Genomic DNA, 15181 nt, shown 5'->3' with positions numbered 1-15181 from the left:
TTGCGGTCTTTCCAGCGACGCCCGGCCCGCAAACAACTGCCTCAAGAACAAAAAGTAACGTGAAAAGAAAACGGCGCCGCAATGCGCGATAAAAGCGCGGACGAAGGTATAAAAAAATATGAGAAAAAACTGAAATAAAACGCGGGTTCTCTCGCAGTAGTATGTATTGTGTACCTTGTCAACACCCGCATTACTATTTCTTCCGTATTTTCCGGGCTATAGTCCACAAGTCGTGCATAGTCCGCATTTGGTGCTCAGTCGACACGAAAATCTTTTCATACACGGCACCACCTTGACAAATGTCCGCTTTTTTTGGCTCGCGAAAAACCTTGTATTATACATAAATAATCATTAACATACTCCTTTATTCATTCAGAAGATCCGTCGAGTCTGGTCAGAATGAACGATCTTGAAAAACAAAATTCCTGTTAGTCTGAACGCGTAGATTGTCTGCACTGCTTAAAATTTCAACTTTTAAGCATGCATAGTCCGCAGACTATAGCCCGGAAAACACGGTAGTTTCCTGCATCGCGTCTTCATAACTATGATAAAATTCCTTTCCGCTCTCATGAATATTGTGCCTAGTGTCGTGTATCATAACTCTTGGATATTGCAACACTCAGATCTACCATTCACGCTACACATCTGCCCTGTGTGAACTTGCCAGAGTTCCTGTGCGCATTTTTTTGAAGCCTGGTTAGTTCTCTTGGTTGCAATTAATTTTTAATGTCATAATTGTCAACATTTTGCAATTAAAAATGAGGTATGTTCGTTCATTCACGTCATTTTTGTCTCGATCTTTTGCTCTAGTTTTAATTTCTGAATTTCTCAATTTATGTGAGCTTTATTGATTGCGTATTTTCGCACCTATATACTCTTATATATGTTCCAGCCCTTCCACTGCGAGCAGTCCCGAATCCAGCCTCTTATCTAAAACTTTCCTAGACTTCTGCAAACCGACGGTCCAACGGAAACATTTGTCCCATCTTATGCAGCTGTTCCGCGCCGCACCAATAATAATCTTAACTGACTTGAGCGGGATGCTGGGGGAAGAATAGGTTTCAGAGCAGTGCCTGAGAAAGCAGTTCCTAAATTTCAATCATGCTTAAAATTTTGCTTTTTTTTTAGTTTTACGAGCATAGGATTTTTTTTCATTCACACCGTGCTAGAAATGTAGTCCGTAATGTCATTACTATTGCTTTCGGCGATACTGTTGTTACAAAATGAGAGTAACGAACTCTTCCGAAAGTTTTACTGGAAATTTCGAGAATTTGGAAGCCCTGCTGCTCCGATGATTGAATTGAGATTCCAGCGAAGCCTTGAAAACATAAAATGTGGAAAAACATCTTTTTTTTTTTTTGTGTAGGCTTTCTTTAATGTCGTTTAATGCCATGAAAAAGCATTAAAACTGCGATAAGTACGTTTTTCTCTGTCCTCTTTCTCTTTTCCTCTCTCTGTCTCTCTATCCTTTTTTCTTTTCGATGTTGCAGGTTTTCGGCATGGGCCCTCGCTCTTTCTGCTCTCGCCAGCATATCTTTCCAAGTGCAAAAATTTATATTATTATGTCTGTAATGCGCCCTCCATCTGCCGGACGCAGGTGTGTATGCTGCGAGCACCGAACAATTCTGGTATGGCTTGCGACAAGTAGGGATCTTCTGAACCCTACCAAGGTTCTAGTTAGCCTAAGTTCAACTTTTTAGAATTATTCGCAGAAATCACGACAAAAGTGCGACCGTAGTTTGACTGCTACGCGCATACACGGAAATCGAGAACGAGTTGATGGCACCTCACGAGGAAGTGTAACAAATTAACTAAATTATTAATATATCTTAAGTCGGACTTGATCATGCGTAAACATTGCTAATCGTTTTCGGAAATTTTAAGCAAAACTATTGCACAAACTAACCTACGGCCATCTAAGGAGTGCTGACAGAGATAGAGAGAACGTGTAAAAGTGGTCTGATCCTCTATTATTTTGTGAGACAGATGGCCACGGCATCTCTCGCTCTCTAAGCCCTCCACTCCCTTGGCTTCCGCGAATATATGCATAAAAGGGAGAACCGATGAACGTGCGATAACCCGTGATCGACACTTTTTCTCTGACTGGTCGAGTTTTCGGTCATGGAGTGTCCGTCGTCTCCGTGGCCATCTCTTAATGATATGTTCAAAATTCAGGGCATTAAAGAGAACGGAAACCTAGAGCTTCAGTGCATACGTTCCTTGCCAAAAAACACACATTGTCATCAGCAAGAACAACAAACTAACCTACGGAAACACATCGAGGTAAGCTGGGACACCTGGATCCTGCATTGGCTATACATTGTGACGTTAAAACCAAGTTTTTTTCTTTCTTGTGAATAACAGGCAAAACACCCGAGTCAAAAGGGAGCTTTCGCAGATCGCTTCTTTTGCCCGAATCTCGTAGCGGATGCAGACGCTGCTACTGAGCATGCGCACCGCTAGCTTTGTCTGCACAATTCCAGGTATCATTTCCGGAGGCCGTAAGCTAGCGGGATGTCGAGTGTGGTTGCAGCTTTCAATACCTTACCAGCTTACAGATCAACGAAGTGCACCTACACTCTTTCGCTTACATTCAATATTTTATTTTTACAAGGACTACCATAATAAGTGCGTATAAGAAATTAAAAGTAGTGTTGCAGAACATTTCTGAAAAATATAAAAAAAATGTTTCCATTGTTTTCTGAATTGGTGTACGGAAAAAGTAACGTGAAAGTTGTGTGTAACGTAACGAGTAAAGTAATCGGTTACTTTTAAGCAAAAGTAATTTGTAACGGTAATCCATTACATTTGAGGCTCGGTAATTTGTAATTGTAATCGATTACATTTTTCATGTAAGCAGCAGAATTCTGCCCAAATGTAGTCTTTTGACGGACGAAGAGCGTGTTGGTGTGCGTCAGGATTGAAGAAAGAATAAACATATATGCAAGGACGACTCACCACATCTTTCATAGATGTTATTGTGTCGTCCTTGTCTCGTTTATTCTTTCTTCAATCCTAAAAGGTATGCTCCCCGCATATAATATTCATGTCTTTAAAGCCTGTAACGAAGTTCTCTTACGCCCACGATTGTTTTATTTTGTTTCTTTTAGATGATATCCTCTTTCTACCTCGCTCTCTTTCTTGTCGTTTTGAAATGGAGTGGTTCACTTCCTTGAAGAGCCGCACTGAGGAAAATTATAACTCCTCTTCTCTATCTGCTTCGTTTTTTTTTTGTGTGTGTGTGTGACTGGGTAGAGAAGGAAGAGGAGGAGGAGGTGGAGATAGATAAGGAGGAGGAGGGGAAAAGTGGGAGGGAGGGTGTAAGGGAAGGGGAGGAGGGAGGGATAAATGGACAGAGAGAAAGCAAGAAAGAAAGAGAGAGTGTGAGAGAGAAAGAGAGATCTTTCGTCCCTTCGACTGCACTTAGTACAACAGTTCCAAATTATATCTAATAAACACTAGCAAACTAAAGTCTGCTGCAAGTTTTGATTTTCGGTAGAAGCTGCGCTGCACCTTCAGCACGACGATTTCTACCTTAGATAGCACTTTTGTGTCTTGTGAGCACACATCCAAAGCATCACGTGGTTCAGTTAGAGGCACATCGCGGTCTCCTTTAGACGATTTCTTGGCGCATATTCTATATCTTTGTGAGAAGTCTGGCCTAAATTGCGACAAAAATTAAATAATTGAGTACAATACAAGTAATGCTCAAAAAATTAAAAAAAAATGAATATACAGTTCGCCCGTCCGGGGTTTGAACTTGGGACTTCTCGTACCTGAAGCGAGACACGTACCCCTAGACTAAGCAGCCGTGATGCAAGACATGCTTGCTGTGTACTCTAAAAAAACGAGTATTGTGGTTTTGATACCGCCGTGGCTACTTTTGAAATTTTTACTTTTTCATTAATTTTGCCTCACGCACCCTGCTTCCTACAGGAACGCGGCATGAGATGGGCCTTCGGTTGCAAAGGTCGTTAATGTTTTCAGCTATATCTCATTCCTTGATTTAAGTACACAGCTATGAAACCAAACTACAACTCTTGAACGCTTCCACTTTTTATGCAAGAATGTACAGCGATGGTGAAATACAAAATTCAGTACACCTAATTTTTTTAACATGACATGTGATGTACAGATGGTAATACGAGGTTACTTGAAAAATAGCCATATCATAACCATTTTATATTTTGTGTTTCTTTTATGTTAGGCAAAAGTATTGATAGCATTACTGATTTTCCATGTGATAGAACACGATGACACGGGTTGTCTCGTTCGCGTGTATTCAAAAATTATACGCATTAGGGTGTAAAGTTGGGCGAGATGGTTGATGATCATATTGCATGGGTTAAAACAGCGCTGTGTCTGTGTGTTTCCTTTTACTGGTCTTTTGTCGTTTTTCTCTGTTTTGACTTATTTTATATGCATTGTTTGCCTAATACCAGACCTGTAGAATTTCTGCTCTCAACGTTAATATTAACTCTTTTGTCACAAACCAGCTTGCCCCGTTTACTAATTGCCGCTTTTTGTGTCGCACTTATAGGCCCAGTACCTTCTGAGTTTCTGATATTTTTAATCGCGGATTCACAGCATTGATCCAGATGTGTCCCTCATCTCTTTAAAATATTTAGATGTTGAAAGCTTTAGGTTGAAACAAAATACATAGAAGCACTTCGAATGCGCGAGGATTTCTTTTTGTTCAAACATTCGTTCCTTTTAATATATTTTTAGAAGCTTGTGTAATCGCAAATTATTTGCATAAAACATTAAATAAATTTGACTTTCTTTTTTTATGATAATGTTCTACTACTAAAATGTAAATTATATTTTACATATTTTAGCGCCTTTCCTAAATTTGCCGCGTGCTATTTTTTCTTCTTTTTGCAATAGTAAGAAGGTTTTTTTTATTATTTTTTACCTACATTATCTGAGAAAAAGTGATGAGGCCGGGAGGTGGCAGAGGCATTCTCAGTCTACGACGCCCTTTTGTTGTCGCCACCTTAAAGAAACTGACGAAAGCGATCCAAATAAATTAAACAAACAGTCAAAAACTGGGTCCGTCGTATTATAAATGAAACTATTGCTTCCTGTAACACAGACGTGGACAGACATATGTAACGAAACTGAAGACATTATCCTCTGTTTCACCCAAAACGTTCATAAAGAAAACAAAGAGAAGCGAGATATTTAACTTTTTTTCCCCACCAGCTGTTACACCACAGTTTTAATGTTGAAGCGAACATGGTGCGCAGAACTACACGTGCACGGACCACGGTCTTTTTTCTCGCCACTAAAATGTTTTCCTTAAGAGATCCAGAGTTTTTTAATTGCTCGCTACAGCCGACTCGCTCATTCTTTCATCACATGTGCATTCATTGCGAAGGTCTGCGACAGCTTTGTGTACTGCTTGCTGCGCACGACCGCAACCTTCTATGGTAAACCACAAATGAGTGTATCTTTAGGATCATGTCAACGTTCGGTACTGAAAAGACTACCCGAGAAATTGTTGTTTATACGGGAGAAGATCATTACGACATTTAGCCTCACGCCCTTCTCGCTGATGGTTGCGTACGCGCGCGCAATCGTTATCTCTGAGCATGCTTCGCCTCTACTGCAGTTACGCCATACCACGGCACACCAACTTTGTCAAAGCTCCCTCGTAAATTGCGGACAAGGTAACGACGTGCGCTTTCTAAAGAGCAGGTTTTCTTCTTTTTTTTTTTCAGTTGCGAAACGCTACTTAATTCAGCAGAGCGAAGACAAGAAAAAAAAAAAAAAAAAAAGACATTCGGAATAAAAAAAAGCGCAGGTAAGCATTCCGAGATTCAGGTCAATTATATGCTACAAGTCCTTCTTAAACTCTATCTTGTCTTGAAACGGTTCAAAGCAAATTAGCTTTAAAGATGCTTTAGGCTGTTTTCAAACCAATCGCAACAATATATTTTTTCCATTTCGGCCTTTTTCATAACCCGGTGGCGGGAAAAAAAAAAGCGTAAGCCCTGGTGTAACATGCACGCTTAGCCTTTTTTTGATACTAAAGGGAATATTAGACATTCACGTCTTGAGCCCCGTTTACTGCGGCCGCTTGCGACTGGCCACAACGGGATACTGCTACCCGTTCCTACGGCAACAAAGGATCACTCACTGTGTCGCAATGGAAAGGAGCGCAAAAGAACGCGCCACATTCAAAGTCAGCCTCAAAAGCATCGTTATGTCTTAAGCAACTTTCAGGCAAAACCTCTTTCATTAAAAGTTTTTTTCTGGCCCAAGTATATCATTAGTGTGTTAAGTGGGCGATTGCAAGCGGGTTCTTCCCTTACTCCAAAAGAAACAAATTACAAGCTAGACTTTCGACACGGCGGGTGATCAACCACAAGTTAAATTTGTTCGCACGAAGATACAAGAAAATATCTTCAAACCTGTTGCGTGTCATTCAAAATCTACTACAATTCGCGTTCTCGATTTTTGTCATATTTAGATACTTTAATGTCATGTTTAGATACTTTAATGTCATCTTTTTTTAGATCACCATCTAGCAAGCTCTCCACAACCTGTTGCCTAAGTTGTTTCCTGTTCTTCACAACAGTCGACAGGTAAAGGTATCCTATGACGAAACCTTTCATCGAAAATGCGTTTCCTTAATCTCTAAATATTTGATTAAGCTATAGACCGGCCTTATGGAAACAGCATCCTATTGAAGACTCGCTGAATGAAATCCCTTTACAGGTATTGTAAGCGTTGAAATGAAAGACTCCCTAAGCTAAATCTTTTACCAGGCCGGCTCTTATAAAACGCGTTATGTGCGAGCGACTGCACGCGAAGGCAAGCTTTAGCAATAATTCCTTTCAAACTGGCTTAAATATGTCGTTGTTTCATCCAGGCTGGCTTTCGTTAAATTCAAACCCGCAGAACGGAAAGGGAGATGAGCGTCAGTGTTGGGAAGTACTTGAAGTACACTGTACTTAACGTACTACTTTAAGGAGAATTACAACAAGTTTACCTTACTTGAACTACATTCTCTGAGTATGTACTTGAACTTTACTTAAAATATTTCGGTACTTTTCCAGGAAAATATAAGTTTCGATTTCGAAGTACATTCCCAAAAATTTGATCTCATTAAATGTGTATCACATAATGATACCTTGTCAATATTGAAGCCACTTGACTTTATGCATTATTCGCCGAAATGTTTGAAAATATCCGATGCACCACGATTACCCCGGGGCAAGGTATACCAGTTTAAAAAAAAAAACACACTGTATAAGGGATTAAAAGGACACCCTAAAAGGTTTTGTTAAAAAATACTTGTACTTTACTTTGAAAGTCCATTGAATTAATTGTACTTTACTTCAATTACATTGCACCCGCGTGTACTTATTAATTGAACTACATAACCTCTCATTCACCTTGCATTTTACTTCAAGTACCTTTTAGATGTACTTTACCCCTTACACTGATAAGCGTGTAAGCATCGGCTGACCGTGGGAGCAGGGACTATATAATCTTAGAGAAACTCGCAATCTTTCAAGAAATGGAGAGGTTGTCAAGTTGAAATCTCGACGTATTTTATTTTGAATGTACGTGTTTTACAATGTTGATTGTAGAATTCATTGCATTCATCCGCATATTATACATTTTTCAACTGCGTTATTTTGGATATACGCATTAAGAAAAAGTTACCCTCTGCCGGCGTGAGGCTGCGACCTAAATCTAGCTTTTAATATTTCGCAAAAGTTCGTAAATAATTAGGCATTCAAGATTACGTCGGCGTTTTTGTGCAAATTGGAAACAACCAAAAGCTCCTTGTATACCCGGCAAGTAAGAACGCGTGCGCATCTTTGGTCCTTCTAATTATAATGTTTTTTTTTTTATATATATAAAAAAGGTAGTTGCAGGGAAGTTGAAATTAGCAGGAAATATAAAAAAGCTCTGTCCTGCATTGATGGCACGGTGTTTTTCTCCATTGCTACGTAAAGCAGACTACACTCTGCTAATTACAACTAACTCCACTCACTTCTGCAATTTAGCTTGGTGTCCGGTTTTAACAACGATCCATTTTCAAATTCTGTATGGTAGCATGCTCCCAATATATTCGCTCGACTCTTAAAAAAAAGAAAAAAGCGGGGTGTTTTTTTTTTTCTACGATTTAGTGATTTTCGTTTATTCGTTGCCGTTCATATGGCCAAATGATAGTAACCATAGTCAATGTGGACCATTTCATGAAGCGGTCAGACGCAATTTTTCAATCAATGTAGAAGCACATCCCATATTGCTAACACTTCGGTGAAATATCACATTTTAAAAATCTGAGAAACACAAACCCCCACCTTTCCTCCTCTGGGAAGCCACTGGAAACAAAGCAAGATCTTCCCATCTCGCATTTTTCAACAGGTCTACAAGAAGTCCAGCATCTTAAAACAGATTTTGGACGGCATCTCCCTCCCCGCAGTTAAGCGCCTCGGTGGACAGCCCGAATCGCTCCACTTCTAACGTATATCTGCTGCTGTTCGTTTGTCAACGTCGTGTTTGCTCAGTCATCGTGGTGTACTCGCACTGTACAGCTAGCTGTTCGTTAGGTTACTGGCTACACGTTAACAAATATGATATTTTGCAGTGACCTTAGTGTTAGCCGCGAAAAAGCCATCGAACGAGCATCAGAACCTGGCCACAGAGTCGGTATCCCATGCAAGCTAACTGAGAGAAAAAAAACGAATGGGCGTATGTAACTTCGCGGCATCCTTTAGAAAGCTGTGTCTAGTTCTCGTACTTTACTGTTATATCTATCTGCAACTCAGAAAGACGGAATGAGAAAGTGAAGTCTTAAAGAAAGTAGCGAGACCGGATGACGTTCTCGGAGCGCTCCACTTGTAGCAGCGAATGAGGAGAAGCCAGGAAGAGGAGCAGGAATCCCAAGTTTTAATAACACACTCTGCGCATCGATAGAATTGTATATTGATGCTCAATAGGATATGTCGCCTAAAATCCACCACTATTTTAATTCATATTTTTATTACTCGTGATTTTAGACATTGAATCGGAGTTCATCTGAAGAAATTTTAATTTGGCGGAAGAGGACAACACCGGACAAACTATGAGAGCACTTTTTTACTCTAAAGTCGAATAATTTGTTTCATTGAAAGCGCTATATGCGGCCCCAGTGATGGTTTTTACGGTATTTTCCATGACCTCATTGTTCAGCTTTCAGGCGCTGTGAACATTTTTATCTGTCACAAATAAACAAATTTATCTACACTTTTGTTCTATAAATAAGTACGTCAACAGTGCATGCTGATCAAACTGAAAATATACTATCAAAATTAGTTCAACCGTTTTTTCGTCAAAACAACAATGTAGTAAGTCATAACCTAGTGGTCAACGTCTAGAAGTGTGTATAAAAATTCGATGAAGAAGCCGATAAATGCCATTAAATCTATTTATATTGCGGTTCATCAAGAAGTGTTCAATAAAAATAAAATATTAGATCATACACGCTTTGCTTGTAACTCGATGGAGGTTATATTCGGCTATAATAATATCAGGCCTTGGCTCATCAAATTTCCTTTTTAGAGCGCTCAATATACTAAAAAATGGCAACGAGGAAAAAAAAATAAAAACCTCGACATAAAATTGATGGGCCCGTCCGGGATTTGAACCCGGGACCTCTCGCACCCAAAGCGAGAATCATACCCCTAGACCAACGAGCCACGACAGTTAGTTTAGACGGATCTCGGCAATGAGAGATTTCCTCCTTTTACGACAGAGATATGGACAGTTTCGGTTGCGCCATAAACTGCTGACCTTTAAAACACAAAGATAGTTGAACCTGATAGCAAAGACTTGACGAGGAACTTCCGTTGAGTGTGAAGTGTCAGCGGATGCTTCGCTAAAAGTCTTCTTTAAATTCCCTGAAAAAGCTAGACTTCGTAGCGAATCGTCGTCTGCCAGGATTAGGCTTCCGAAAGAAAGTTATGTTTTTAAAGGTTGGTATATATATATATATATATAAATAGATAGATAGATAGATAGATAGATAGAGAGAGAGAGAGAGAGAGAGGGTGTTTCACGAAATGTGGACAAATTCGATATTGCGAAAACTACGCATCGTACCAAGGAAAGGCTTGTGTCGTTTTAGTTTGAGGCAAGGGCCTATTTAGGAAAACGATTAAAGTTCGAAATAATTAAGTTGTTAATCATTTTCGCGTAATTAATTTTTTTTAATATTAAGTTTAAGTGCATGGTTTCAATTAGAATCTTGGTGAGCATCATGGAAAAATACTAAACCAACAAATTGCAGAAAGATAGAAGGCACACGCGGTATTCTATGGCTTTATGAAAAACCGCACAACTTCGACGGGTTTTTAAGTTTCGGTTTGCAATCGGAGTTCTCAGCACCGACGGCACCGCACCCCGTGGAAAAATAGTATGCACACGCACGACCAATAATGGCTTACAAAATGGTATATAAAACAAATTTAATTTTTTTTTTGTATCCAGATTTTACAATTCTAACTGAATAAAGACAATCTTCTTTAGCTTTGCGCGTATTATGCACATAAAATACACGAATTGTTGTCTGTAGTGTGTGCATCATCCATTTAGTTAATGTATCGCTAGTTGAAACATAATAAAAGAAAGGTGGCAGACAACCATGGCCAAACGTCAAATTGACCAGCGCGTTCTTCATTTAAAACGTTTATTTGTCACGTGTTTTTCACTTTTTTTTCATACGGTATTACGAAATATAAATCGCACAGGTACATGTGAGTTCTTTCTTCATTTGTTTTTTTTTTTCTTTTTGCGATAGGGTGTCTATGTTTTATCAATTTTGTTGTTTTCATTATTGCGCTCTTTGCGTTTTTTTTTTTTTTGTTGTATTTGGCGTTAAAGTCCTGCTGGGTTTCTGCCCCCAAAATCTACAGTTATCGTCAAAATAAAGAGGAGCAGAGGAGCGCGTGCCTTCACTAGCCTGCGGAACCTTTTGGCGGAACTTGGTAATACTTCTCTAACAAGATTAATGCCTGTCTCCCGCCGTGTCATTATACGAACTGTTGGCTACACGTGGTGTGACACGCGCCGCTTTGATGGCAGATGGTAGGCGCACCCTCGAATTGATGCTCTTGGTAATCAAAGGGTCGTCGTTGGTCGCGTGCAAACAAGAGCACGCAAAATCGAGCATTGTCATCTGAAGTACAGTGATCTCACTGCGAGTGTTTTTGTTTCACTTACTGAAGGTTGTATTTTATTGCAATGTAAAAAAAAAAAAAAAACAATAAAAACGCACAAGCCTCACTGCCAGTGGATTATTCGAGCTTAATAATGTGGATGCTTGGGCTAGTTGGTGATTCATGCTTAGATGGAACAGCGCGGATGAACAGTCACTATCACAGTCACACAACAAGGAAACAGACTCGCAGCGCTGACGAACAACTCAGTCCTATATTCGAGAACGACGTACCCTTCTAAGCGAAATTGGAATGACCTCAAATGAATCCTAAGCTAAATCTGTCAATAAAATGACCAGCTCCTGCGGCTGCACAACCTGTCGTCGCTGTGCTAAATGTTTTGAAGAAGCGACATAATTATCGTAGTGGGCCACACAACTGCACAGTGTTATGACAGCGCCATTGACGGTTAATTGCAGATATACAATTTTCACGTTGTATGAATAATAATGAAGGGATCTCTTGTTTTAAACATAGCTCACATTTGCCGCAATGAGGCACCTTATCATTATGTCGCCGTTTTGTTGATTGTATATATTTTGGAAATGACTGTACTCCGACAGAACCAAGCGCCTTTCAAGCGCTTATCCCCTCACCGAAAAATACCTATTTCCTGTGCTACGAACGCATACGTTGCGTATGGTATTCGAGAGAATGAGCTAGTGCACCTCCTCGGGGCGCGAGCCATACCTAGAATTCCATGTTTACAAATGAATTCGAAAAAAAAAATTTCTCAAAACTCTCGCCGGTAAATTTTGTGTGAATTCAGATTTATCCATAAAAAAACTCAGAATTTCGAGGTCACAACGACAAAATAAAAAGGAGAAAGTCTGGGTTTGGCCAATAATCTTTGTAACAATAAAAGATCATTCGCCTGAGGACTTGTATGAGTTTGAGGCCTCTGATCGACATTAATCAAGGTCAGTACAATTTTCGAGGTAACTTTTCCTCGGAACTTCGGTAAATTCGTAAAGAAGTTTCCCACTGTATCATGTAACATGAGCCCAATAACAGTCAGATGTATTAAAAGTTACAAGATTCATAATATTCCGAAAAGGTTGATTCTAGAAATAAATAAATGAGCATTTGGATACGCCAAATTGAAAACCAAAATTAAAAAAAAGACACTGAATAAACGATGATGCAAACAGCAGCCGACACTGCCCGAAGCGGGATGCCTGTCCACCAATATCATGATAGCCTGACAAGTGGGGTAGGTCATATAGGGTACTACAAAAATTTAGATCCAGTGGCAAAAGCACACGGGCCCGTCCGGGATTTGAACCCGGGACCTCTCGCACCCAAAGCGAGAATCATACCCCTAGACCAACGAGCCGACGTGGGTATCTTACACTACGTGCATCTCGGACACGACGGCCGTAGTGACAGAACTGGTTTGTCAGGCATCTTGTCGGGCGATGTTCCCGTAGCGCCTCGAATACTGCTCTCTTCTCAACTTGATGCAATTTATTACGCGATGCCTTTATCACCGTTTACACTCTCAAGCATTAGCTGGGCGAAAGTTAAATCCACCTGGACGTTTGGCACATTTTCGAAGCGCAATAAAGGTTTGTTCTCTGGCGACAGTTATCAATGATAATTATTTTACTCGATTTTAAAATTTTCTGCTAGCGATTTGTACTGCAAAATGAACATCATGAAAGTAATTTGCAATTTTCAATTGAAAAGTAAATGTATAAATGTAATGTATCACTACTACATTTCGAGCATTGAGCATCACAGCCCAAAACCACCACGTACTTTTATCCCGCACGTGTTGTCCTCCTTAATTGTGTTAGAAAAACAAATTATATATGTACCCATGTAGCACATGAAGTGGGGCCTACATGGGCAAAGTGAGCAAAGGGGACGGAGCTGGGATTGACGCGAAGAATCAGGAAGCTGGACAAAATGGATTAAATGATCAGCAGAGTCATGATATTCAACCTTTTTGTTATCAGTAATATACTGCTTGAAGCAAAATAACTGCTTGCTCATTTTGCAACATCAGTTTCTGTAAATGGCGATAACCGGAAAACTCACAATATTATTAAATTTACAACGTGTGTTCTTAAAAGGCAAATTTTTTTCCATTTTTTTTAATTGCCAAATTAAACTGGGCATCGCCGAACGCTCACTATTTGCTGAAATTCAGCGTACAGGTACAGATCAGATGTCAAAAGTTCAGAGCCTACCGACTTCAAAAGTAAAAATTGATATTTGGAAACTTTCAATAAGAAAATGGGGGACATTCCTGGTACCTGTCGCCCCCATTCAACCTCATGTATTCCTATTATTCGTCAGTCACTATTTTCTAAATAAAAATTGAAAAAAGTTTCTGATTACTTTTGAATCAGATCACGGCAAGCTCCGAAACTGGCATTTGGTGCGAACTCGACGGAGAATGAGCCTTCGACGATGGGTAGTAGCCATTTTGCAATAAAAAAAAACAACACTACTTTGTTTTTTTCCTTTGGGACTTTTGGTACACAACACTGAAACAACCGAGAGGTGGCAATAGCATCGGAGCAAGGTTGAAAACCAGTAATGTGGTGCGTATTGAAACGGCTCCGGCTAGGTAAGCGATATCAAAGAGACATAGGCCCGCCGTCCGAGATCTAAAGCCTGCTCGATGATACGCTTCCGCTTCCAGCTCAAAGATACGCTTCCGCCGTTGCGCACAGTAATTGCCCTGAGATTGCTAAGTTGGCTCGTTGGTCTAGGAGTATGATTATCGCTTTTGGTGCGAGCGGTTCAAATCCCGGACGAGCCCAATTGCTTTTGCCATTTTAAATTTAGGCATTTTTTTGTTTCTTTTTTTTAGTACCCAAATTATCTATTTGTCAGTCTATCGCGATATTGGGGGACAGGCGTCCCGGTTTGGCGGTCTTGGCTGCTGTTTGCACTGTTTGCATCGTCTTCTAATCTGTATTTCTTTTTTTAATTATTACTTATCGATTTGGCGTATCCAGATACTCTTTTATTTATTTATAGTATCTTAACTTTTCCGAGAGTAGTGAATTTGATAACTTTTCAGTCTCTCCGGCTCTCATAGTGCTCATGTTGCACAATACAGGGCGGCTACTTTGTTACAAACATACCGAGGTTCCGAAAGCTAGTTAACTCCAAAACTGTACTAAAGTCCATTGATCTAGAATAATAATTCAGTCTTCCGAATCTGAATGAAAAACAATTTAAGCCTAAAACGTCATCCCTACGATCTCTGTTTTTCTTAAAACACGTTATGTGAATAACCACCATGGCAACTTGTGCTCTGTTTCATAGTGAGTTGGGCCACAGCTGACTCTGTGATCTGATGATTGCAATCAAGAAGCGCAGAAATCAAATCGTCACGTCGCTCTTTTTTTGAGTTGTTTCTTGCCATTGACTAAAGCAATCACGCGCAGAAACAAAAAAAAAAAAAAAAAAAAAAAAAGGCAGGATCTCGGGAATGCACTGTGCGCGACTGTTCTATCCGGATATAGGGAATGCACTGTGCGCGACTGTTCTATCCGGATATAGGGAATGCACTGTCGACCAATATCGTGATAGCTAGTGATAGCCTGATAAGTGGAATAGATCATTCTGGGTTCTAAAAAAATATCTAAACGGCAAAAGCATATGGGCCCGTCCGGGATTTGAACCCGGGACCTCTCGCACCCAAAGCGAGAATCATACCCCTAGACCAACGAGCCAGCTGAGCAATTGAGACACACTTGTTGTGCACAACGTCGGAAACTCATCTTTAAACTGGTTTCTTGTCTCTGTCGGCAGAAACCGGAGAACCTGTGTCGCTACATCGCTTTGACCTCGCTCACCTCGCCGGAGCATGTTTCATTGATACCCGTTTTACAGGCGTTCAAAGTTGATGCAATCCTATTGCGACCTCTGAGGTGTCTCAATGTTGAGTGCCGCCAGTCCCCGATAAATAAAAAAAAACTGCAGTGTTTCTTTTTTATCGC

At 40.1% G+C, this 15181-nt stretch overlaps 1 protein-coding gene and 3 non-coding genes across 4 annotated transcripts in view; 1 reads left to right on the top strand and 3 right to left on the bottom strand.

Annotated features, from left to right (window-relative positions):
• The window catches only part of LOC8036266 (gonadotropin-releasing hormone receptor), a 510658-nt gene that overhangs the window by 459556 nt on the left and 35921 nt on the right, over nucleotides 1-15181 (top strand). The window lies entirely within an intron of this gene.
• Trnap-ugg lies at nucleotides 9630-9701 on the bottom strand. The gene has a single exon. It is a non-coding gene; the product is annotated as a tRNA-Pro (tRNA).
• Nucleotides 12484-12555, bottom strand: Trnap-ugg. Its single transcript has one exon. It is a non-coding gene; the product is annotated as a tRNA-Pro (tRNA).
• Trnap-ugg lies at nucleotides 14843-14914 on the bottom strand. The gene has a single exon. It is a non-coding gene; the product is annotated as a tRNA-Pro (tRNA).

This window comes from Ixodes scapularis, unplaced genomic scaffold, assembly GCF_016920785.2.
Source record: "Ixodes scapularis isolate PalLabHiFi unplaced genomic scaffold, ASM1692078v2 PGA_scaffold1__304_contigs__length_218370807, whole genome shotgun sequence".
In the NCBI taxonomy this organism is placed as follows: Eukaryota; Metazoa; Arthropoda; class Arachnida; order Ixodida; family Ixodidae; genus Ixodes; species Ixodes scapularis.
Note: the sequence above shows the minus strand (reverse complement) of the source record. Positions and strands in the feature narration are given on the sequence as shown.